The following is a 25824-nucleotide window of genomic DNA, read 5'->3' on the forward strand; positions in this document are numbered from 1 at the left end:
GCCGTCGCGCATCCCAGGTACTGAGCATGCGCAGTCGTCGTCGCCACGTTGAAGGCAGTGGCCGAGGGCGGAGAAGGAAGGGGGACCGGGGCGGGGCGTTTGCGGTTCGAAGAGGCGGGAACTGGTGCTGGCAGGAGCACTCGCTGGAGGTTGAAAAGACGCCGGGAGCAGAGTGGCACTTCCGTGAACGGTGCTCAGCCAACCCGCTAGATAGACGGTGACGGTGGAGGAGAAACTGAACATCAGTAAGGGGCGCCCAAGAGGCTGATGTGTGTTCAGGTAACCGGCCAGTCTGCCAGATGTCCTCACCCAGCTCACAGCTAAAAGGACCGGTTAAGTGCGGAGGTGAGACCCCGGGTGGGACCGACAAAAGGCCCAAGCAGAGCAGAGATTTGTTAAAAGATGCTATAAACGGGAGAGTTCCCCCCCCCCCGAAAGGAAGACAGCGCTGTGAAGCTTGGACCAAGTTCTTGGAAGGTTGTGTCTGCTCCCCCTGTCTGTCATCTCTCTGTTGCGATGAGTCTTGATTCTGTCCGAGGCTGACCCTTTGGTCTTGTGCCCAGGATTGCATTCCTCTCACCATCTCAAGCATTTTGCAGCTAGAGGTATCCTCTCCTGTGACATGAATCCAGCCTTGCTAAATTAGCGTTCAGACGTGGCCAATGTCTTTAGAAAAGGAAAAACTTCTGCCTCTCTTGTCTGTATCTCTGTCTTTGACAACACAGCTGCTCAAAAAGCACCTCACCCCCTCTCACTCCTCAACCCAGTCCCGTACATCTGGTTGTCATTCAGCTCTACAGAGTCTACCACCAACCAGGAAGTCCTTCTGCCAAGGTCACTAATGACCTTCATGCTGCCCAATCCAGTGATAACTCTTCCACTCTCACCCTACTTGACCTTTCAGCAGCACTTGCCCTAGGGGACCATCCCCTTTCTCCTTAGCTTCAGGGATTGGACATCACTCCTTAGACACCCAGTATTTGAATTAGGTGCTTGGCTCCTAACTCTCAGTTGAATTGGTTTGCTCCTCTTGTAGGTTTATAAACACTTGAGTATCCCAAGGTTCAACACCAGCTGTCTTCTCTGTGTAGACCTGATTCAGTGGTTACAGGCAGGCCCACTGTCATCCATGTGCTTAACGGATCTCAAATCTTCAAACCAGTTTTCTATGTCTGCCTCTCCATTAAGCTCCACACCCATACCCCACTGCCCCCTTGACCTCCCTACCCAGATATCTAACTCAGCACTGCTAAACACTTTGCATCACAGCACACACAGAAATGCACACAATGTGCATTTTGTTTAGGGTTAGGGTTAGCGTTAGCACTACTAGCAGGATAGAAATTGGCCAGGCAGAAGTTGTGATATAGTTGTCATTGTCATGCATTCACGTCAAAACTTGCAGACAGGTGTCACCTGCTTAGAAGAAAATCCAAAATCATTAGTGGAACACTCTTAAGAGATGCCCCATCACTAACACTTTTTTTTTTAAATGATTTTTATTTTTTCCCATTACAGCTGGTTTATAGTGTTCTGTCAATTTTCTACTGTACAGCAAGGTGACCCAGTCACACATACATATATACATTCCTTTTCTCACATTCTCATGCTCCATCATAAGTGACTAGATGTAGTTCCCAGTGCTATACACGAGGAGGTCATGGCTTATCCATTCCAAAGGCAATAGTTTGTATCAATTAACCCCAAATTCCCAGTCCATCCCACTCCCTCCCCATCCCCCTTGGCAACCACAAGTCTGTTCTCCATGCCCATGATTTTCTTTTTTGTGGAGTGGTTCATTTGTGCCACATATTAGATTCCAGAGATAAGTGATGTCATGTGGTATTTGTTTTTCTCTTTCTGATTTACTTCACTTAGTATGAGAGTCTCTTGTTCCATCTGTGTTGCTGCAAATGGCATTATGTCATTCTTTTTTATGGCTGAGTAGTATTCCATTGTGTATATATACCACATCTTCCGAATCCAGTCCTCTGTCAATGGACATTTGGGTTGTTTCCATGTCTTGGCTGTTGTGAATAGTGCTGCAATGAACATGCGGGTGCATGTGTCTCTTTTAAGTAGAGTTTTGTCCGGATATATGCCCAGGAGTGGGATTGCAGGGTCATATGGAAGTTCTATGTGTAGGTTTCTAAGGTATCTCCAAACTGTTCTCCATAGTGGCTGTACCAGTTTACATTCCTATTTGTGGACTTTTTAATGATGGCCATTCTGACTGGTGTGAAGTGGTACCTCATAGTAATTTTGCTTTGCATTTCTCTAATAATCAGTGTCCATCACTAACACTCTTGATAGACTAGAGTGAGGAAATCCACAGACACTACTGATTTGGATTCTAAATAGAAACTTTAAGGATACCTAACCAAACTCATTGTATTACTATTTTCCTTTCTGTGTGTGTTCAAGGGTGCTATATGCTTAAAAACTTATGTCTTTAAGTCTAAAAGAACCATTTCTAAGAAGTGTGAAATGAGAGTTCTAAAACATTGTGTTGTAGTTTAATTGGAAGCATTTTTTCCCTTAGCGGTACATCACGTTAAGAGCAATGGCATCTTAGATTCAGTGACCTATGTCATTGCTCAGAAACCCGGGGGTAAAGGATATTTCTGAGGAAGGACTCAAGCTACTGAGGGCCTTGGAGGCTCCGGTCATCCTGGGCTGCACTGAGGCCTGAGAGGATCCATATCTTTGCCTGAGACCTGTTCTGAGCCACACAGATCCAGACACTGGTATAACATACCTAGTTTTACATGTCAAAGCAGAATTCCTCACTTACCCACCTACCCACAGATACCTTCCCACCTAGAAGAGAATCCAAACTGCTCATTACAGTGCAGAGTTCTTGCCTAATCCATAACATTCCTACTGAAGAAAATACTATTGTTTAAAGAACTTAGCTTGAAAAGAAAAACCCATATTTCCCAGACTCCCTTGCAGCTAGAGGTGGTTTAGATTTCCACTGAAATCTAAGTGAAAGTTGATTGGGGGTTTTCCGGGGAAGTTTTTGCTTTTTTTTTTTTTGGCTGCGACGATGACATATGGAAGTTCCTGGACCAGGGATCAAACCCCATGCCACAGCAGTGACCCAAGCCACTGTAGTGACAATGCCAGATCCTCAACCTGCTGCACCACAGGAGAACTCCAGCTTTTGCATTCTTAATGTGAGGAGTAGCCTTCCTTCTAGAGACCTCTCTGTTCATACTGCCATGACTTCAGACAGAAAGTGGAAAGCAGAGCAGTCATAGTGCAACCACGAAGCAACCAAAGGCAGGACAGCCATATGCTAAAGGTGGCAGAGCAGGAAGACCAAAGGAGATGGGACTTCGAGGTTCTGTGGCAGTTTTTCAGAGCAGTGGACCTGGCTCCATTTTGTTTGTGGTGTGGAGCACAACCCCCTACAAGATCCAGTTCCCTGTGGCTGGTGTCTTTACATGCAACCAATACAAGCCCTACCAGGCCCTGGGTGACTGGGGCCCTGCCTGCCTCAGGAACTCATCTTCCACAGCCCCTCTGGCCACAGTGGGCGTTTGGATGCTCCTCAGATGTGACAAGCCAATCCTTCCTTTTGGGCCTCCAGTTTCCTTCACTTGGGACCGTCTCCCCCAGATTCTTGCATGATTAACTCCTTCTCATTCTGGAGTCAGCTTTTGCAAGGGCCGCTCCTGATGCCAAAGCTAAAGATGGCAGCCTGGGCACTTGACTCTCATCACTTTGTCTTCATCATGCCTCTGGGCATTACCAAAATTCATTATATCTCTGGGCATTACTGTCTTTCTCCTCTGAGTAGCATGGTCACATGTCAGCCCCACAAGGAGAGAGATCTTGTCCATCTTGCTTGCTGCATGCCCAGCATCCAGAAACCAGGGTGGGCACAGAAGAAGGATTCGATAGACATTCTCCCCTGTAGTTCTGGAGTACAGATATATTTAATTTCTCCCAACTGTTATGTTAATGAAGAGTAGCAAATGAGGTCCACATAGAGAATGAAAAATATTTACGGAATATAGATAACATTAATACAGATGGCCACTAACCTTTTCTGATCCTTTCACTCATAAGCACGTTTATGTGTGTGTGTCCAGCCCCACCGGTCCTAGACGGTGAGGATAAATGTCAGACACCACCCTTTGAAGCTTTTTACGTGGACATGCACACTCAAATATTACTCGAATTGCTGAGTAATCTTGTAAGCTCACTATAACTCTGGAAGTAAGGCAGGTTGACCCATTTTTGCCAAGAAAAACAAAAGCAAACAAAAAGGAGAAGAAAAGATTGTTGGACTTCCATGGGACACCACTCTACTGAATGCATGCTGGGAGCAGAAGCCAGCTCTCTAAACCCCAATCCCACTTCCCCCTACAGTTTCATTTGGCTTCAACTTGTTAGTCACAGGTAATTGAGAAGCATTTTGAGGCATTTTTCAAAAGTAATTCAACAGCTGGTAAAGGACATGGAGGTCAATTTTAGTCACTTATGAGGTCATCTTTTAGCTGAGGATATTTGAAGAAAGAAAGAACCAATGTGAGTCTCAGCAAAATATTCCTCTTATCTTTATTTGGAAGTTAGAAAATAGAAACTGCAAAAGAGATGGGAGTACTACAACCATGAATACTGATTTCCCACAAAATTGCAAATGCTATGTAAGTTGTTTACAAAAACTGTGTTTTAGCAGAGAAATGGGGGTGGCAGGTAGGGATAATTTTATTTCTGGCTCTTTCACTGATTCATTATTTGACCTTGTGCAAGCTACTTTCACACTCTGTGATTATAGTTCCATAGCGGAGGCAATAATGCCGATTGTACATGGGAATTCAAATAGTTATTCAATATTATGTCTTAGCACTTATCTCCCTGTATGAAATTTCTTACAAGGGTATAGGAATTGCTATAAGTATATAAAATAAACATGACAAAGACATCAAGAATAAAGAGGCTTTTCGGCAAGAAAAATCATCTCAAGGGAGCCTAAAATCTGAAATTGAAAAACAATGTATTTTTGTTGCTTTTTCTTTTCTTTTCTTTTCTTTCTTTTTTTTTTTTTTTAAGGACTCTATCCAGGAGTCAGGCTTCAGTGGTACTAGGACATTATTTTACCATTTTCCCTTTAAATTGTGTGTATGTATGTGTGTGTGTTTGTGTGTAAGGCACTTCAGGTGTGAGTGTGTCACATTTAGAGAGCTAAGGAACAGATGAATAACAGAAGGATGCTGAATGGTTACTTCTGCCTTTTCAAGCCAAGCCTCTACTCAGCTTTCCAGGTGGAACCAGTCTGGGGAGGAGAATCTGGAAACGGCTGAGCATGGGTCCTGGGGTCTCTAGACTGAAGTTTGAGACTCAGCCTGATTAGATATTAAATAGGCACCATCAGGGAAGCTCCATTTGCTTTGAGTCTCAGCACCCTCATCTAAAAGTAGGGATAATAACACACCTTTCTAGAATGTTTACAAGAAGTGGACATGTTAGCATATCAAAAACACTTGCTAAACTTTAAGGGACTAAACAGAAGTCTACCCAAAGCAAACTACTTAGAGATTTTAGAGGAACATCAAAGTAAACATTTATTTTAAAATACAAGGTAGGAGTTCCTGTCGTGGCTCAGTGGTTAACGAATCCAACTAGGAACGATGAGGATGCGGGTTCAATCCCTGGCCTTGCTCAGTGGGCTAAGGATCCCGCGTTGCTGTGGCTCTGGCATAGGCCGGTGGCTACAGCTCCAATTCGACCCCTAGCCTGGGAACCTCCACATGCCATGGGAGCGGCCCTAGAAAAGGCAAAAAGACGGAAAAAAAAAAAAAAAAAAAAAAAAAAAGCAAGGTAGATGGAGATGAATATTCTAGAACAGAAAAAGAGAATGCTGCTGGTTTGTACATGAGTAGAATAGTGATAATGAACTATTCAAGAGAAGGGGAGAGTGGAAGTGAGCCTTTCCCGATAACAAGAGGCAGAAATAGGGCGTTCTACATAAAGGAGTGGCGGAGGAGAAGTGGAGCTGGGACAGCAGTTCACATGCCCAAGACAATGATTTGTTCAGTCTGACTTGAGAGTAGGATGAGCCTGGAAGTGTGGCAGAGGACTAGAAAATCCTGGTTTAGGGTCTGGCTGAAGGAAGACAGCTGGATTCCTGTCTTGGTCTCTTCATTCAGTCTCTTACAATATGATGTCAAGTAGCCTCTGGAAGATTTCCTGTACACTTTAGAGAGTATAAGAGTGGAAAAAGCAAAATATCATGTGATATTATTTACATGTGGAATCTGAAAAAAGATGCAAATGAATTTATACACAAAATAGAAATAGACCCACAGACATTGAAGACAAACTTATGGTTACCGAAGCTGGCGGGGAGGGATAAATTAGAAGTTTGGGATTAATATAGACACACTACTATATATAAAACGGGTAAACAACAAAGATATATTGTATAACACAGGGAACAATACTCGATATTTTGTAACAACCTATAAGGGAAAATAATCTGGAAAAAATAGATATATGTGTATGTATAACTGAATCACTTTGCTGTACACCTGAAACTATCACAACATCGTAAATCAACTCTACTTCAATTTTAGAAAAGCACAATAACATTTCAGTATTACTGAAAAAAATAGTTTTGACCTCTCAGACCCCCTGAGGCGATCTGGAGAACTTCCAGGGGTCACTGGGCCACACTTTGAGAACTGCTGTTCTAGATCATTCTTCAGACCACTTATGGATTTCAGAATAAGAATGGAAAATATTTGGATTATAAAACAATCACCACATTGCAGTCAGTGGTGATGTCAGCCCTACAATCAGCTGGGACCACAATGCCAGGTGGTGTTGCCCCAGCAGTGGCCCAGGGCAGCAGGGGGACCCTCAGGGGCTCCCTTCTAGGCTGCCTCGCTAGTTCTCAGAGCAGGGGTGTGAAGCTGATCTCTAGAATGACAGCAGCAGCCCCCACTGTGTGGGCTTTCCCACTCACCACAGCTATTTCCCAGTCCACAGACCCTACCTGCTACACTGTTTGCCTTCAAAAAGGCAGTTTGAGCAATCTTAAGAGTTTTGATAATGCTGTTGACATCGTTTTTCAAAAAGGCTGCTTTCACGGGCTTGAAAAACTGAGATATAATTGATATATAAGGTTGTGTAAGTTTAACATGTACAATGTGTTGATTTCATACATTTGTATGTTGCGATAATGATTCCCACCTCAGCATTTTAGCTAACACCTTTCGCATGTCACATAATTATCATTTATTTTCCGTGGTGAGAACAATGAAAATCTAGTCTCTTAGCAACTCTGAAGTTTGTAACACATTATTATTGACTGTAATCACTATGTTGTGCGTTAGATCTCCAGGACTTATTTATCTACTAGCTCCAAGTTTGTACATCAACCATCTCTCTCATTCCCCACACCCACACCCCCAGCCCCTGGTAACCATCTTTCTACTCTCTGTTTTTATGAGTTCAGTTTTTTTTTAGATTCCCCATGTAGGTGATATGATACAATGTTTGTCTTTCTCTCTTTGACCTAGCATAATTTCCTTAAGGCCCATGCTATTAGCAAACCATCAAGAACAAAAAAATAATTAGGAGGGAATTTAACCAAGGAAGTGGAAGACCCCTACTATGAAAACTACAAGACTTTGATGAAAGAAATTGAAGGCGACATAAACGAATGGAGAGAGAGCCCACATTCATGGACTGGAAGGATGGTTACTGTTAAAACGTTCATACTGCCCAAAGCCACCTTTGGATTCAGTGCAATCTCTATCAAAATTCTAATGTCATTTTCCATGGAACTAGAAAAACAAATTCACAGGATTTTAAGTGAAGATTGTCAGAAGTCTCAAACAGAGGGTTCTTGGCTGTATTTTTCCTCCAGAGCTGCATGTGGTGCTTTCTTTTAGTACATCATATGAAAGTTTTGACTACTTTCAATAAATACTTCCTATGAATACATTTTGAAATAATACAAAAGCAATATACTGGAAAATCTAAATAACAGTATTATTTATATCCAAAGGAGAAAGCAAGTCACTGCTTATCAATAATCCTGGAGTTTACCCCTTATAACAACCTTCTTTATATGTCCCTCCAGGCTTCCAGGAAAAAAAAAGATAAGGATTCTCTTAAATTTTCTCCTCCGGTAGATTGTCCACCAATTTATGTTTGTCTAATGTTTCTGTCGTTGTTAAATAGGGGTTATGGCTTTGGGGGAAGGAAGGCAGTATAAGTGAAATACCATTTTCATCACGTGATATGTCAGAGGTAATGCTGTCAATATGTCTTATCATCGATGTTGTTAACCTTGATTAACTAGCTGATAGAAAGTGTTTAAGTACGGTTAATAGATTTAGATTAACTTATTTGTAAATTCAGCTTCTTATTAGAAATCAGAGTGGACAGGAACTAATTTTTTCTTTAATATTATAACCTTGAAGTTGCCTAATAATTGATAAGAGTGTATATTAATAAGCATATATCTGGCCATGATTCCAGAAGGTAACCTTTGGGATCTTTCCAGCTCAGTTTTCTTTTCTCTCACAATTCTGGGTTAGAGATGGCAAATACTTTCCCTTACAAATTTAAAGACTTTTTCCCTGCTGAAATTACCTAGGTTTCTTTTTAAGCCATCTTTTTTCTCAGCCAAGTGATTTCACATAATTGATTAATTATTCCATTCAGGCTCAAGTATCTGTGTGTGACTTTGCAGGCTAGAGAAGCCTGTAAATAATGACTTCAGTCAGCATCTAGTTCTTACTTCGTTTGCAGAAAAGCTAGCTCTGTTCTTGCTCAATTTTTAGAAAAAGGTCCGAGCTTGGGAGATACGATTGCTGTTAATCCAGATAAAGCAAATCCCAGGCCCATCCTTCAGGTTTGTAGGGAACCTCTGGGGCACTGAGCTTTTCACTGACATAAATTAATAAACTGCCATGGGCCACGGAAAAGATAAAAGAAAATATACAAGCTTCAGTTGCTTGCTAGAAGCTTACAACATGACTATTCATCTCCTTAACAAAGAACCATGAAGTATTTGGGAAAAGAAAGGCTACACTTAAACTATTCCTTGTAGAAGAGGTAAAACTTGATGTGATATTGCTTCCATAGTGTGGGGACGCAACTGCTGGGCTAGGCTTGGTTAGATTTGGCTTAGTATTAACTGCTCCCCTGTCACTTAAGGATATTATTCTTCTTTCCTCTCCTCTCCTCTCATTCCTTTTTCCCTCCTCCCTCCTCTCCACTCTCTTTTCTCCTCAGAGAAAGAAACCAACTCTGAGTTTTTCTTTTCTTTTTCAGCTGCACCCATGGCACATGGAAGTTCCCAGGCCAGGGATTGATTCTGAGCTGCAGCTGCAACCTACACCACAGCTGTGGCAACACTGGATCTTTAACCCACTGCATCATAGTGGGAATTCCCCAACTCTTATTTGAATATTTTCAGAATATTGGAAGAATTCATGGAATTAAGAAGAGGGCTTCTGCCAGCCTCAGGAAGAAACTGATCTTCAATCTCTAAAATGCTGCCAGAGGATGACTCTGTGCCATGGTTCATTTCATATGGCCACCTGGCTAGGCCACAGTACCCAGATATTTGCTCAAACATTATTCGAGATGATTCTGTGAATATCTTTTTAAAATGAGATTACCCTTTAAATCCCTAGACTTTAAGTAAAGCAGGTTACCCTCCACAATGTGAGTAGGCCTCATCCAACCAATTGAAGGCCTTAATAGAAAAAAGACTGATCTCCCAGCTGAAAGGGAATCCTGCCAGCAGACCTCCTTCAAACTTGAACTGCAGTTCTTCCCTGGGTCTCCAGCCTGCTGTCCTACCCTGCAGACTTGTCAGCCCCCTTAATTTCATAAGCCAATTCCTTAAAACAAATTCTTCTGTCTCTCTCACTCTCAGACTATCCAGATAGATATGAATATGCATATGGTTGTGGATATAGATATAGATGTATTTCCTATTGGTTCTCTTTCTCTGGAGAACCCTGACTAATACACTAGCTCCAAAACTTTCGTTCATTTGGCTCTCCATTCAAGATCCAATGCAGAGAACATGAAATATCCTTGGCCCTCAAACTATTTGAATTCAAGTGCTGTGCTCTTGTTGGCTGAAAAAAAAAAAGCACATGGTAAGCGTTGTTAGTTTCAGTTTTATTCAGGGACCTTACTGAGGACAGTAAGGGAAACAGCCTCTCAGTTGCTCTGATGGGACTGATCTGAACAGATGGGAGGGAGCCCATACATACATGATTTTGGCTCAAGAATACCTACAGTCAAGTACACATCTCAGTAGTACTTGAATGCAGTTATTCCTGAGCCAAAAGTGAGCCAAAGGATGTAAGAATGTGGGTTCATTAAAATTCTTCCTAAAATAAGGAAGACCTCTTCCTTTGAGCGGTCTGTTTTTCTAAAGCTCAGGGTGCCTAATCCTGTTTTTTTTTTTTTTTTTTTCTTTCAGGGTGCATCTTTGGTCAGCGACTGCAGCGACTAATAATTAGACCCTTGTAAAGCTGGACGATGGGCAGCACTCTATTTTTTTTTTTTTAATTTTTTACCGGCCCCCCTTTTGGTTATACATTCAACCAAGATTTGGGAGGCATTTCATGATCGATTTGTCTCATGGGACTAGGAAATCTCATCTCTAGGTCATGAGAGGATTCTATGGATAGGCCACTCAATTTCTAGGCCCTGTTGATAGTCACAGTAAACGTTTCTGAACCACATGTCCATGAAAGGATTCTTCCTTGTTGTTCTTCCCATATCTAGAAGTATACTATTACAATCATTTAACTCTTATGTAGAACTACATATTTGGTCAATCATTTCAAGTTGTTTAGTCATCCCTAATTTTTTCAGAAACTGTTATACATTGAATAATACAAAAAACGACAATCTTTTAAAATAGACAAAATACAGGTAATAGGACTAGTATCATTAAAGTTATAAGCAAGAATTTAAGCCAAGAATTTCCATTACCAAACCAGTTCTTTAAGAGACCACCAAGACAAAGGAATGGATCATTAGACAGAAATCTGGTTTTTCATGGGGTCATTAAATGTATCACATTAAAGGATTAATCTGGCGTAAAGACAAAACGTTCAGTTTGAATTAGGGTGAAGGTGCCTCCTTGAAATGCAAAGGCCATGTGACATTGTAATAGTGCTTTTTTTCCTCATGGAAACATCAGAATTCAGTAGCATAATGTGCTGACAGCTATATCATTTAAGGTTTGCTGAGTGAATTTTGTTAAGGATTCAATGTGGGTGATTATATTTTCCAATCTTACTGGAGGTGCAAAGAATGCTGCTACATGGTCATACCAATAAAATATCAATGATTCATTGGCCTCATACCAATGGTAATTTTGCTGGAATCATCTAATTTTGCACCCAAGTGGTCTTGAGCCCAAGGGAATCCTAGGGTCCGTCTTCTTGTCTATCCTGGATAGTTTTCATTTTAAAACTTAGTCATGAGGAGTTCCCGTCGTGGCGCAGTGGTTAACGAATCCGACTAGGAACCATGAGGTTGCGGGTTCGATCCCTGCGCTTGCTCAGTGGGTTAATGATCCGGCGTTGCCGTGAGCTGTGGTGTAGGTTGCAGACGCGGCTCGGATCCCACGTTGCTGTGGCTCCGGTGTAGGCTGGCAGCTACAGCTCCGATTGGACCCCTAGCCTGGGAACCTCCATGTGCCGCAGGAGCGGCCCAAAGAAATAGCAAAAAAAAAGACAAAAAAAATAAATAAATAAAACTTAGTCATGAGTCAGGTATTACAATATAAAACTCACTAGTTTATAAATAACAGTTGGAATAAACTGTCTACTTATTTGAGTTTAAAAAGACCTCTTCTGGAGTTCCCACTGTAGCGGGTTAAGTATCCCTCACAGTCTCTGAAGTGGCATGGGTTAAATCCCTGGCCTGGTGCAGTGGGTTAAAGATCTGTTGTTGCTGCAGTTGTGGCATAGGTTGCAACTATAGCTCAGATCTGATCCCTTGCCTGGGAACTTTCACGTGCTGTGGGCATGGCCAATAAAGAAAAAAAAAGACGTCCTTTTTTTTCTCACAGTGTCAGGCATTGGAGATAGTCTAGCTAAGAGCTGCTGGGAGCCCTAGTAAAACATTTATATCTGAATTCCTCCCAGGGTGCTCTGTCACTCTGTGACTGCAGTGGCTAACGTCTTGATCCTTGTAGAACTGGATAGTGGGCAACATTATTTGCTTTACACTCCAGATGACCTTTCTGGGTGCTGACATATGAGTGGAAGTGGAGGGAACATTTACAACCTAGTGAGCTAAATAAATGGGGAGTGCTGTTAACTGACTAATCAAGCTGAGATCTCAAGTAACATGGATTTGATGAGGCTCTGTTATTTGTCATAAAATGTTACTGATCCTCTCCGTCAGATTTTTCTGGAATTTGAGGTCAAAAGATACTAGCCATTGTTTACTCACTGGGGGATGTAACCCTTAACCCCATGCCTTGTGTAACACTAAGCTATAAAATACGCTTAAGAAATTGCGTCAGGTCCTACACCTACCCCTGGTAAGGAATAGTGTTAGTTCACAAATCATGCCTACTGTTAATAACTCAAGCTGCAAAATGACTTTTCTGGCCTTCTACCCATTTAACTCACCAACAGTGATTATATATTTTATAGTATCTTAACTTTTGCTTGTTGGGAGATTCTCAGACATGAGGGTCTACTTTTTCTCCTTTCACACTTGCAGACTGCACATCAATAAAAAGCATTTCCTATGGCTTCTCAGCCTTTTGGCTAAGATCAAATGTAATAAACATTTCCTCTAATGAATTCATGACATAGAAGTTTTGCTCTCCAGCCCCTTCTCCGCTCAGTCACCCCCATCTGACACCATCTTGCTGGCCTTTCTGTTACTAAAATCTGCCATGTCCCAAGAGACACAAGTTTCGCTCCAGGGTCTCCATCAATTGCCATAGGCTCCCTCCTTTTATCCCAGGCTCCTCCATGGTGTTCTTCCCCAACTCTTCCAATTTTCACTCATGTGGCTGGGGAACTGTGTGGTCCTTGAGATTCCAGGAGCAGCTATAGTAGTTGAGAGATGGAAAGGAACCCTGTTCTTCTCACCCACTCACACAAGTTTGTTCTGATAGGCACAGGCTGGCCTCAAGCCTCCCTCCTGGAGTCTCTGCCCTTCCTACCCTCCCAGGGTTACAATGACCAGGGGAAGGAGTCATACTTGGCTATGAGGCTCTGAGGATAAGTTTAGAAATCTCAAGCCTAGGAAAGGGTTTATTGATTTCCTAGACTTCATTCGATTCAACAGATAATTTTGAGGACCTACCCTGCCCAGGCAATTTTTAGAAATTGAAGATAAGTCCTCAGCTTTCTTAAAGCATTTATTCTGGGTGGTTGGAATAAATAAAACTGCATGGTGACAAGGGACAGTGGTAGTTCCTAAACTCCCCAGTGTCTGCAGCTTTGTGATGTTGATATGCTGTGTTGTTTCTGCACAAACAGTGGGGAAAGAATTCCTTGGGACACATTTTAAAATATAAAATTTAGGAGTTCCCATTGTGGCTCAGTGGGTAAAAAATCCAGTATAGTGTCTGTGAGGATGCACATTTGATCTCTGTCCTCACTCAGAGAATTAAGTATCTGGCATTGTTGTGGCTGTGGTGTAGGCTGTCAGCTGCAGCTCTGATTTGACCCCTAGCCCAGGAACTTCCATATGTAGCAGGTGTAGCTGTAAAAAGAAAAAAACAAAGATAAAATTCAGGAGTTCCCGTCGTGGCGCAGTGGTTGACGAATCCGACTAGGAACCATGAGGTTACGGGTTCGGTCCCTGCCCTTGCTTAGTGGGTTAACGATCCGGCATTGCCGTGAGCTGTGGTGTAGGTTGCAGACGCGGCTCGGATCCCATGTTGCTGTGGCTCTGGCGTAGGCCGGTGGCTACAGCTCCGATTCGACCCCTAGCCTGGGAGCCTCCATATGCCGCGGGAGCGGCCCAAGAAATAGCAAAAAGACAAAAAAAAAAAAAAAAAAAAAAAAAAAAAGATAAAATTCAGGTGTCATGGTATTTCTGGTTTTCCATTCATGTCAGGCAAGACCCATCAGGAAAAAATGTGATGTGGAGAGATTGTCTTTCATACACTTTATCTCTTGTAGACGTTGCTCAGACCTTGGGATCCAGGAAGGTCCTTCTTCCTCTGGGGCAGGGGTGAGCAAACTGAAGCCTGGAACCAAGTCCAGCCCACTACTGGTTTTTTAATAAAATTTTACTCACACACAGATATGTGCATTCTTCTCTATATTGTCTATGGCTGCTTTCATGCTGCAATGGCAGAGTTGGGTGGCTACAATAGATACCATATGGGCTGCAGAGCCTAAATATTTATTATTTGACCCTTTACTGAAAGTTTGCAGACTCCCTTAGAATAATGGTTCTGTGAATGAGAAACATCACCTGACATATCAGTCAACAAAGGATGTTACAGTCATCAAGCCACTACAGCCACCCTCACAGCGAGCCCTGAGGGAACTCAGGATGGGGACAAGTGGGCTTCCTGCTGGCCAAGCCCTCAGCCACTATAGCCAACCCCCAGCAGTGCACCCTGAGGGCTCAGGATGGGAAAGCAGAGCACAGGCCCTAGATGAGTAAGGTGAGTATCAAAGGGATGATTTCAATGAGCCCAGACTCTTGCATCTTCCCATATATAGAAAAATGCTCAATTCATTAACTTGAGAAATCTGGTTTTCTTTATTTAAGTTAAACTTTTGAGGTTCCAGCTTCCTGGTTTTTGTTGCAAAAATCCCTATATATCCCAGTTCCTCCCTTACCTTTTTTGGAGCTGTCCTCAGAGCCTCCTGAGAGGCTGTGTCTGCCCTAGGCTATCATCCTCAGTTTTGTCTGCCAGATAAAAGAAAATTCTCAACTTCCAGGTTGTGCTTTTTTTTTTTCAGTTCTCAAAGTGTGGTCCACAGACCAGGAGCATCTGCATCATCACCTGAGACCTTACAAAGAAATGGATGTTCTCTCCCTACCCTAGATCTACTCAATCTAAAACCATTTAGTAAGACTTCCGGGTGATTCCCACTCACGCTAAATTTTGAGAACTACTGAATGTAATGTAATTTTTTCCTGTAATTTTTAGAGACCTATCAGGAAGTCAAAACTCAAGCCGTTTTGGAATTTCCGACATCTCTTTTCTTTTTTCCCCAAGTTTGCTAAGAAAGTGAATGTTGCATGTTGAGATGCCTTGGCCGGGGCATTTTAAGAGAAGCTATGCAGTGGCATTAATGATTAAGAACCGTATTCACTGCAAAAAGGATCATTAACTGATTTCATGACACTTATGAGGGTTAATAGTTAACTCATTGATTTATGAGCATCACATCAATGTCCCTTTTAAAAGCTAAATCTCTTTAAATTCACTTTTGATCACAGTTGAGGAGAAGACATTGATTGATTACCAGTATTAGTGCTTTGTGATTACAAACAATTCCCCATATTGTCCTTACATATGATGAGTCTGATTTACAGCCATAGATTATTCTGATTTACAGCTTCCCATGGAAAACATGAGAAAGGGAAGGTGGGTTGTGATGCTGCCTCAGAGGTTGCTGACTCTTGACCACTATTCCTCCTCTAAAGAAGAAAAAATTCTGCAACTGGGCACATTGAGTTTCAATGTTTGGAATTTTTGAAATGCAGTATAAGTGATGAAATGGGAGGGTAAGCACTGGGAACTTTTAGTCCATTGTTTAGAATAATGTATTTCTCCAGTTACATGGATGAATCATGAGTGAAAAGATTCAACCAAACTTTCTTGAACTTGTGATGGACCTGACTCTTGTTTCAGGCACTCAGACTTGGAAGAATCTCCCTGACCCAGCCTATTCCTCTACCTTTACTTCAGATTTCTTCACTATTGTCATGAGCCTTTTGTTTCATTTATGTTTACCTGTATCTTCCAAACAGATGGGGTTTTCACAGTCAGCACAGCATACTTTTGTTTTGTCATCAATTAAAAGAAATGAATGTTACTGCTGTTCTAGTTGATTAAGTAGAAATTCATCAATCGGGTGGCAAAGGGAAAACATCAGCTAATTTCAGGTCTTTCCGCACTCACCCCACTCACCCTGTTGATTCAGTTGTCACAAAACTTCTGGTTCGATTACAGGCAACAAGAGAATTCACGGGTCCTACGTCCTCTCCTCGGATGGTGATTATTGATATGGACTCAATATAGTTTGTACATGTTTATGGTGAAGCATTTTATGCATGTGATCTGAATGCCTTTGTTGGAAATAGTAACAGACTGGCACTAGCAATAGTAACATACCAGCGCTAAATTTTATTGCTAATTTTCATTTTATTCTGAAGTAGAATACAGGCTATTCTCAACTGCAGGTTCAGCAAACTATACCTGTGAATGAAATTTTTCCTGATGCCTGTGGTGTAAAGTTTTATTGGAACACATCCATGCCTATTATTTAATGCTGCTTTTGTGCTGTCGTGATAAGATTGAAGAGTGGTAACAGCCACTCATATAGCCTTTAAAGACAAAAAATATTTACTGTCTGGTCCTTTAGCAGGGAGTCTGCCCACCCCATTGACTACATCACTTAATGGCACCAACAGAGGCAACATCTCAGGGCTGGGCACAGACCGAGGTCCTCCTGACACTAATCAGTTAAAGGATGCTTTCTCCTTGTTTCAGCACTACTGTGGGTATCAGGGAAAAAAGTGGAAGCAAAGCATTTTGTACCTAGTAAATATTTCAATAATGGGCCATATCAGGATTTCTCAGGATTTGCTTTTAACCCTTTATTTCTTCTATGTTTATGGAAAGACATCAGTAGATCCTCCCAGAGAAGGCCATCTTTCCTAACTGGCACATGAGCTGTGAAGAACAGATTTGGTAGCATGTTTTGGGAGACATGACCATGTTGAAACTTTACTTTGATTTCATCACATCTTTGTGTGAGCCCCTCCCCCTGAGTGTGGGATGGATCTAGTGGCTGGCCTCCAGGGGACAGACGATGGTGAAGTGATGGATGTTGCTTCTGAGATTAGGTAGTAGAAGGACTCTGATTTCTGTGCTGGCTTCTTTCTCACTCTTTCTTGCTCTCCTAGGCTGTCTACACCAGGGGAAGCCAGCTTGTGAAGCAGCCCTGTGAAGAGATGGCTATGCCAAGAGACCAAACCCTGCCAACCACCACATGTGTGAACTTGGAAGTGGATCCATGACCCTGAGCCCCCCCAAGTCAACCTTCAGATGAGACCCCAATCTTGACTGAGAGGTTGACTGCAACCTCCTGAGAGACTTGGATCCAGAGGCTCCCAACTAAGCACCCCCGGATTCCTAACACACTGAGACCGTGAGATAATAAATGTGTGTCATTTTAAGCCACTACATTTTGAGGGTAATTTGCTATGCAACTATAGGTAGATATTACACAGGAAAAAACACCCTAGAACTGAATGAGGGAATGATACAGCTTCCAGACTGGCAGAACTTGTTCAGTCTGCTTTTTTTAAGTTAAATGAAATTGGAAAATATGACACAGGTAAATTAGCCCTCATTGGAAGTAGACTGTTATTTTACATGGGTTCAGATGTCTCCACCTATTTTCAAACATGCACAAGGCCTACCTGTCCTCTCTGGGTTACATTATGCTCTTGGACTGGGCTTTCATCTATTTTTATACACAGCTCATGTGGGAAAAGGGTCTCACAGAAATGAATTGGCTAATATTTATATAAAGCCAAACACCAGAAGATGTCCACTTTGTATTGAGCTTCCATTTCTTCCTTTGAAAACGAAGCCATGGGAGTTCCCGTCGTGGCACAGTGGTTAGCGAACCCAACTAGGAACCATGAGGTTGCGGGTTCGGTCCCTGCGCTTGCTCAGTGGGTTAACGATCCGGCGTTGCCGTGAGCTGTGGTGTAGATTGCAGACGCGGCTCGGATCCCGCGTTGCTGTGGCTCTGGAGTAGGCTGGTGGCTACAGCTCCGATTAGACCCCTAGCCTGGGAATCTCCATATGCCGCGGGAGCGGCCCAAGAAATAGCAAAAAGACAAAAAAAAAAAAAAAAAAAAAAAAAAAAAAAAAAAAAAGAAGCCATGGTATATCACAAATATAGGTTTGGATTTTGCAAAACTCCACGCTTTGCTCTCTATTCACTCTGTGGATCAACCCTCATGCTCCGGCAGCTCCCAGCACCCTCGGTTGAGCAGAGGGGCCCTGAGCAGCTGGTGCTGAAAAGCCTCAGCTGCCCCAGTGTTGCCTTGGCCAGATCTGCTCACCCTGCTGCACCTGGGCCCCAGCAGCTGCTTGGGTGGCCAGCTGCATCCAGGGAGGCCCATGGCCATCAGCCAGAGCTGCGAGGGCAGTGAGAGGAAGGCCTATTGCCAGGGCTGCTTGGACCGAGATGGAAGCTAGTTCTGGAAAAGGCAAATCAATATAGTCTTCATTTATCTTCTCTCATTTTCATCTGCAGAATCTTGAAATGAAGATACTTTCTCAATATGGGCCTATGCTTAGAACAACCCAGACACAGACACGTGGATACACATACAGACACACATGTGTGCACACGCCTTCCTTCTCATATTTGCTTCACGTGGATAGCAAACAGAGGTGATGAACACTTTGAAGCCTGTCCATCCAGTGGCTTTAAACCAACCATCCCTTGGTGTACCTTGGGTTTTTTTTTTTTTTTTTTTTTTTTTTTAAGCTCTTTAGGGCCATACCCATGGCATATGGAAGTTCCCAGGCTAGAGGTTGAATCGGAGCTTCAGCTGCAGGCCTACACCACAGCCACAGCAACATTAGGGATCAGAGCCACATCTGCAACCTACACCACAGCTCACAGCAGCACTGGATCCTTAACCCACTGAGTGAGGCCAGGGATCAAACCCACGTCTTCATGAATGCTAATCAGGTTCCTTACCACTGAGCCATAATGGGAACTCCTTGAGGATGTTTTGTAAATGCAGGTGTGGGGTCCTATCCTGACCTAGTTATGTCAGTCTCTGGTGGTAGTGCCCAGGAGTCTTTCAGATGACAGCTTGGTCATGACCATCTCTACCCCCCAATAAGGGGCCACGCACATTTGGTGACTAGAGATTTGCTTTAGTTTGCTTGTGCTGCTGTAACAAAGTACCATTGACTTGGAGACTTAAAGAAACATACATTTATTGTCTCAGCTCTGAAAGCCAGAAGTATAAAATCAGGACACCTGCAGGCCTGGTTCCTTCTGAGTCTTCAATGGAGAATCTGGTCCAGGCCTTTCTTTTTGGCTTGTAGATGACTGTCTTCCCCCTGTGTCTCCTCACGTTGTCTTCCCCCTGTGTGTGTTTGTGTCCAAATTTTCCCTTTGAATTTTTTTTAAATTATTTTTTTTTTCTTTTTACAGCCACACTTGTGGTAACCTTAGAATTCAAGAGATGGTCATTGTCCCAAATCTGTGGTTTCGTACTTGGCCTGACAATGGTGGAGGAGACTGACATCAGCAGATGGTGTGGGCCTGTCCAGCCCGGTTGATTCCGCCATCCATGGGGGATACTTGTCTATGACGGATGCTTGCCTATGGGGGACAAGTGCCTTGCTGCCTGTCCCTCTCTCCCTCCCTGCCTTACAAACAGTGATGGATTCTGATTCCAGGAGTTGTTCTAGAGCCTGTGGACCCTGGAGTTGAACTAGAACAGACAAGGTTCCTGCTCTTCAGGGACGTTCAAATGGTGGGTCTATGGGTGACAAGTAAATCCATGAAGTGTGTCCAGATTTGTGACACCTGCAATGATAGAAGCAAAACAGTGTAATGAAGGTGTGTGTGTGTGTGCACATGTGTGCCTCATTTTCCTAGGTTCCTCCAGTGCTAAACTTTCCAGCTTCTAATTTATGCTTTCTTAGGAGACCTCCATTCTTTTGACACACCTTGTTGTCAGTACCAGCTCACCAGTCTCGTCCCTTTTCATTTCTCAGGTTAGGTTCTGCAAAGTGATTTTTTTTCCTTTGTTTTTGGTTGTGCCCACACCATGTGGAAGTTTCCAAGTCAGCGACCTGAGCCATAGCAGTGACCCAAGCCACAGCCGTGACGACACTGGGTCTTTAACCCACTTAGCCATCAGGGAACTCCTCTGCATAGTGATGTTTGAATTTACCCAATGGTGGAGCTAAAACTATTAAATATGCAATCAATTGACTTAAAACTGCAAGTGGTTCTTGCCAATGTTTTTGCTCAGCTGGGCATGATTCTGGACTTTGAAAATGATGTGACCTCGCTGAAACTACCTCTGTTTTGTGGGAGTCAGTGGAAGCAGAGCCCGGGAGAAATCGGAGGCCAGCAAGAGGGTCTCTGTTTCCTGTTTCTCGGCCCTTCCACCCTCTCTGCATTGCCCCCATCCACCTTTCAGCCATCCTCCTCCTAGAGCCTCTCCACTCATCAAAACAGGAAAAGAGTGGCTATCATTTATTTATGGTTAGACAGAAAATCAGGGTCATGGGTAGCAGGCTGGGGACCCACTATTCAGGAATAATGAGTGTGCATTTTTCTGTGACCTCCACAGTTCTCATCCCTGAGGACCTTGAGCTTGGCTGAGCGAGGTATAGGTCGGGGACCCTGGCAGCCCATTGCACAAGGAAAGAGGAGCTAAGAGGCTAGCCCTGGCCCTGCTTACATCAGCAAGGCCCAGACGAGGCAGCTGGCGTGGGGTGGGTATCCATATCGGAATAAACAGTGTCCTTCCAAGGCAGGCAGAGCCCCTCAAACCCAGGGAAGGAGACAAGGCTCTTACCAAGCCCCATTTTTTCCCTGAGGCTCAGCAAGACAGAGCTTATGGCCACACTGAATTCTCAGACCTCCTTCTTGGAGGTATAACTAAGTGAAAATTCTCTCAGGCTGATTTTTTATTTTTTTGTTTGTTTTGTTTTGTTATGGCCACACCCTTGGCATGTGGAAATTCCAAGACCAGAGATGGAACCGATGCCATTACAGCAACCCAAGCCACTCTAGTGGCAACATGGGGTCCTTACCTCGCTGCACCACAGGAGAATTCCCTTTTTTTTTTGTTTTTTAAATTAGCATTTTAGGCAACCAAGCTTGTGAAGTGGGGTAAGGCCCTGGCCTCTTTAAACGCTATTTCAGGCACGAGCCTACAAACCTGCATGTCTCCTGGGCGTTTGGGGTTGGGGGCTGCTCTGAGCCCAGCCTCTGAGTTACTCTGAAATCCTCTGGGCTGCAGCAGTCCTCAGGGTGACCTCCCAGCCTGCTCCTGAGTAGCCACTGATGGGGACCAGGCTACCTTGTGGGCTTTCCCTGCTGCTTCCAGATTGTTGGCCATGTGGCCTGAGGATGGGCTGGGGCATCAGGGCTCCCCTTGCTGCAGGCCCGGGGTCCACCACTTCTTTGGAGCCCTGCCTTGCAAGGTGGCCCCTTGTGAGATAAGAGAAAGATATCAGGGAGCTATTGTAGAAATAGTTTCAATAGCTATTGTTTGAACTACTTACCATCCATACCGCTTGTCACAGGATAAACACGCATATTAAAAATATCTACATATTGGTGTTCCCATCATGGTTCAGTGGAACGAATCTGACTAGCATCTATGAGGACGCAGTTTCAATCCCTGGCCTCACTCAGTGAGTTAAGGAACTGGTGTTGCTGTGAGCTGTGGTGTAGGCCAGCAGCTATAGCACCGATTCGACCCCTAGCCTGGGAATATCCATATGCCGCGGATATAGACCTAAAAAGACTAAAAATGATAATAATAATCTACATATCTACTTAACTTTGAGGCAAGTTTTCTTCAATTACAAAGTCAAAGCTGGCCCATCTGTGTCCCAACTCCCTAGCTGTGTTGCTCGGGTAGCAGGGTCTAAAAACCAACTAGAGAGACACTGGCCTGTAATGAACATGGAAAGGACACCAACTGTGGGCTTTTTATCAAATAGGCTATTTGGGTTTCCTCCTTTCCAGAACTATTGTGTCATAGAAAAACGGAGCACAAATAAAATTTTTCCGTTATGCAGTATTTTAAATGCCCTCTAAGATCTGTCTCTAGAGCATGTACCCTCAAAGGGTACCGCAGTCGAGGGAGCAAAAAAAAAATCATACAATTTTACATCATTTATGCTTTTTATGTACAAAGCATAGGTATTTATGTAATACAGAAGTAGATATACAGTGTCATTAATATTAAAATTCACTGGGTAGTGATTAGGACAAATGTATAAAAATACTCGGGTGTGGGGGACGATGATGGAGAAAAAAAAGAAACTTGAGAAACATCACTCTAAATGGATACTTTTGGAAGATCCTGTTGCGACTCAGTGCTCACGAACCCGACTGATATCCACGAGGATGTGGGTTCGACCCCCGGCCTCACTCAGTGGATTAAGGCTCTGGTGTTGCCATGAGCTGTAGTCATAGATGTGGCTTGGATCGCAAGTTGCTGTGGCTGTGGTGCAGGAGGCTGGAAGCTGCAGCTCCAATAATTCAGCTCCTAGCCTGGAAACTTCCACATGCTGCAGGTGCTGCCCTAAAAACAAGCAAAAAAGGGGGGGATATTTTTATGAAGGTCTCTATTTTAAAGTATTACTTCCTAATTAATTTTTTAAATAGAAATCGAGGTTTTCGGGTCTGGAGCTGCTTAAACTAAGACAGACCCACAGAAAGCCACTTACTGCTAGAAGGCAACATTCATCCATTGTAGCCACTACACAGGAGAGCCTTTTGGTTGGGGAATCTGTGCCACAATGTTGTAAAATAATAAGGCTGCTTATTGTCCACATCGCAAAAGCAGTCTCATTACTACTTTACGGTCCGATCTTTTTGGTAATAATAGTACTGATAATTACAACACTGTATCTCATCAAACCAAGACTCAGTTGTAAGACGTGCCATTAAAATTTGACACAATGCTAGGATGCTGTAGACTGCCACGTGCACTGAAGAAAGGTCAAAATGGGGAAAGCGTGCATCACAGGATCAATGAAATGCAGACATAACGGCCTTCACCGCGTGCCTGATCTATCTCATTGTATGTTTTCAACAGTGATGCCTATTTACATGCGGTGATTACTACTCCTACTTTTCAAATGAAGATAGCTGAGACAGAGAGGTTAAGTAGCTTGCCAAGAACTGCACAGCTCCAAAATGGCGGAAGAAAAAATCAACTCAAGGATCCTGGGACTCTCACGCCTCAACCTTCTGAGCAACCAGAGGCTGCATCATTTCCCGTTTTCCAGCCCCCTTTGATAAAGTGGCAACCCCACACCCTCCTCACCTAATTACCTTAGTCTTGGGATTGGTCCTGACTCCTCCACGTTCCCACAGTGGAACTGCAGCTGGACTTTCACCTTTCGGAGTCCTGAAGCCTGTACCTCATAAATCGAGGCTCTGATAGTCTAACAGCTTCATTAATAAACTCTTGCAGGATGAGATGTTAAAAGCACACTTCTAATAGGTTTATAGCTTTCTGCTTGGGGTTACCGTCTGGGGGAGGTGTTCTATATTTTTAATCTCTTCTGTGCCTTTGCTCAGATTGCTGTTCTGTAAAGGATCTTGGCTAGCTGGAGTAGATTTAGTTCGTTTGGCTGGGACACTTTCTTAATAGTATAGAGATAACCAATTGTATAGTTTATGTTGGAATTGAGGATTTTGCCTCCCTCAAGAATATTATAATCTTAACTTATTGTTTGAGGCTCCATTGCTTTTGGATAAATACAAAAATGTGTTTTCTCTTCCCCTATTCCAGTGAGCGGTTTTTCAAATGGACTGTAACAGAAGCTTTCTCTGTTTGCATTGGGAGTCATCACAGGTTTACATTCGAAAAACCTAATAAAAATGTGAGATGCAAACAATTGGGCAAAAGCAGACGAATGAAAAAAAAACGTTGCTGGCTGAGGATTTTGCGCAACAGTGGGACAGGGCTGTCACTGGCAGAGGGACTTAGGTTTTCTTAGGATGGGGTAGGGGTGGGATGGGGGGGCTGGGAGGGTTTGCTTCTGCCTACCTTGGTCGGTCACTCCCGAGGGCTCAGAGGATCCTGACCCTTCATGCAGAGCCATCCTACACATCTAAGGCAGAGAACCCTTCCACCTGACCTCGGTGAGATTGGGCTGCATTTCTACTAAGTTCTTTCCTGACTTGGTATGATAGAAAGCTGTTTGAAGTTATTTTAATCCGAGATCAACTGAAATGTCTCCCTGAGCTTATCCAGTAATATTTATTCTGCCAGTTTCTGGAAGGAAAAAAAATCCCACCTATGTTAACCATATTTTTGGCACAGGTCAAAAGGAAATTTTTTCCCCCTAAGCTTTCTCCATGGTTTTAGTTTCATTGAGTAAATTGTGTCAGTTAAACAAATACACTTTAGCCAGCAGCTGGGCTGGTGTTTCAGTTCTATGTCTTGTTGGGGTTGGGTAGCCTGGTCTTTTAACTGGGACGCCAGTCCTGCATTCATATGACTTGTGATTCCTGGGTACCTGAGAGGCCATGAAGCTCACCACGGCTGGGCTGATCGTAAATGTCTCTTTCTGTCCACACTTTCTGTGACGTCATGGCAGAGCTGGCAATTGGCCTCCAGGGAGTATTGGTCACAGAAATTGACAAGCCCTCTGACCTCTTTCCATCCCCAAGTGCTACTTTTACACAGTTATAGCTCTCCACTGCCAGCAGCTGTCAAATCTCAGTGAGTCAAGCCCCACAAGGAAGGTTACAAGTGTTGGGCAAATAGTCACTGTCCCAGAACTTGGTCCAGGGCTTCACCAACACATCATCTGTATGGATGGTCCTACTGGGGCCACCTCTGCCATCACGCAACCGGAAGCTGTAGTTGTACGTGTGTGTGTGTGTGTGTGTGTGCACGTGCGCACGTGCCTATGAGCCTCTGTGTGTGAACAAAGGGCCCAAGCAGCCCTGCCCTCCTGCACAGCTTCTCTTTCCTCCTCACCAATTTCTCTCCTACCAGAACCGGCCAGAACTGGTCAGGCATTTAATCGGCAAAGGGGCAAAGGCTGCTCAGAGCTAGAAGTGGCCTTATGAGAGTGAAGAGTGACACCTCAGGAGAATACGAGGCTGGGGCGATGCCTATCACGCCCTCCCCCTTCTCTTGTCCACTTTGCCTTCCTGACTGTTAAACTTAACATTTGGGGCCCTTTAAAGAGGAGAAGACACCCTGGCTGGGAGGCTGGAGGGAATGAGGGGGGCAGGAGAACTGATGTCACCCATTTGCCTGGCAGTGGGAGGGAGTCTTGCCGTGGGTCAGAGCCTCCCCGCTTCTCTCGAATCCTCCAGCTGAGCCTCCTCCTTTTCCTCATCACTGAAACTAGGCCAACCTCAGGGACCTGGACCTTTGTGAAGCTCTAGGCTTTCGTCTTGCCTCTGTAGCTACTGCTTAGGTTATCTCAGGGTCATTCCAGACAGAGTGAGAGAGGCAGACAGGAGCCCTGGCCTCCTTATTGTGCCCTGAGGCTGGGCTGCTCTGGCCCTTATACAGGCTTATGATTTTCCTGCATTGCTCTACAATTTGTATGCATTATAGATGCTTCAACCTCACAAGGATCCACTGGGATAAGTAACTCTATTCCCAGTTCACTGGTAGGGAGATTGAGATTCTAGGACATGAAGTAACTTGTCCAAAATCTTGCCAGCAAGTGGCAGAAGCAGAACTGGAGGCTAGATTTCCAGCCCCTCAGCCACATCTACATTCTGTCTCAAGGGCCAGAAGCAAATGTTTAGGTGTTAGTTTCACCACTCTGTCCTCCACCAATATTGTATCTCCAGCCTAACCGGAGCACGCTGCCTTCCCAGGCCAGCTGCGGAATCC

At 43.7% G+C, this 25824-nt stretch overlaps 1 long non-coding RNA gene across 3 annotated transcripts; it reads left to right on the plus strand.

The window, feature by feature from the left end:
* LOC100523337 lies at nt 48–23857 on the plus strand. 3 transcript variants are annotated; one of them, XR_001300877.2, is made up of 4 exons: nt 48–345; nt 17125–17383; nt 19410–19734; nt 23050–23857. It is a non-coding gene; the product is annotated as an uncharacterized LOC100523337 (long non-coding RNA). The 3 variants fall into 3 exon arrangements; XR_001300879.2 differs by lacking the exon at nt 19410–19734 and having other exon boundaries at nt 55–345; XR_001300876.2 differs by lacking the exons at nt 19410–19734; nt 23050–23857 and having other exon boundaries at nt 55–345; nt 17125–17404.

This window comes from Sus scrofa, chromosome 16, assembly GCF_000003025.6.
Source record: "Sus scrofa isolate TJ Tabasco breed Duroc chromosome 16, Sscrofa11.1, whole genome shotgun sequence".
Classification (NCBI taxonomy): domain Eukaryota; kingdom Metazoa; phylum Chordata; class Mammalia; order Artiodactyla; family Suidae; genus Sus; species Sus scrofa.